The sequence below is a fragment of the Sinocyclocheilus rhinocerous genome, unplaced genomic scaffold, assembly GCF_001515625.1.
Source record: "Sinocyclocheilus rhinocerous isolate Xijiao unplaced genomic scaffold, SAMN03320098_v1.1 scaffold8446, whole genome shotgun sequence".
In the NCBI taxonomy this organism is placed as follows: domain Eukaryota; kingdom Metazoa; phylum Chordata; class Actinopteri; order Cypriniformes; family Cyprinidae; genus Sinocyclocheilus; species Sinocyclocheilus rhinocerous.
Window position 1 is genome coordinate 857 of NW_015651561.1, and position 650 is coordinate 1506.

A 650-nucleotide genomic window follows, 5' to 3' on the forward strand; every position below is an offset into this window, starting at 1 on the left:
CTAGTGATCTCCTCCTCGGCGCCTTGTTCCACTTCATCAGGCCCTTCCTGTCGTTCCTGAGCCTCCAGTTCTAGCTGCTCGACGCGTCGTTGTGCGCGTGTTAGCTCCTGCTGGAGATGGGCGGCATGCCTGTCGCTCAGCTTGAGGGTGGCGATGAGTGTGTGACTTAAGGAGCCGGTGATCTTGGCTAATTCTTTGTGACTGTAGCTCTGACTTGGGTCTTGTCTCATGAGGCTTGTTATGTTGTCATCCAGCTGGTCCTGTGTCTGATGCTTCAGTGTTTCAGCCGCCTTAGGTAGGCGGCTGTCTGTTGCAACACTTAGCCATGTCTCAAGGTCCTCCCAGTGGCCAACAGGGTCTGTTGTGCAAGACATGTTTTGACGCGGTGAGGGAGATCTAGAACGGAGACTGACACAGACCTTGAAGAGGACAAAAAAACAAAAAACAAGCAAAACAGTGGTGTAAATGTGCAATGTAAAGTGTGTGCTGATGTTGAGTGTGTAATGAGCAGGTGAGTGTGGTTCTCTGCGACTGTGATCCTCTGGTGGGCGTGCTTCTAATTTGTAGTCTCTGTGGAGAAAATTATTGAGCACACACACAGGTAGCACAGCTAGAGAACAGAGGGAGAAAAGAAAAATAACAAACAAAGC

General features: G+C 50.0%; 1 pseudogene; it reads right to left on the reverse strand.

The window, feature by feature from the left end:
• The window catches only part of LOC107713222 (uncharacterized), a 1224-nt pseudogene extending 850 nt beyond the window's left edge, over nucleotides 1-374 (reverse strand).
• Between the last annotated feature and the right edge of the window lie 276 nt (nucleotides 375-650).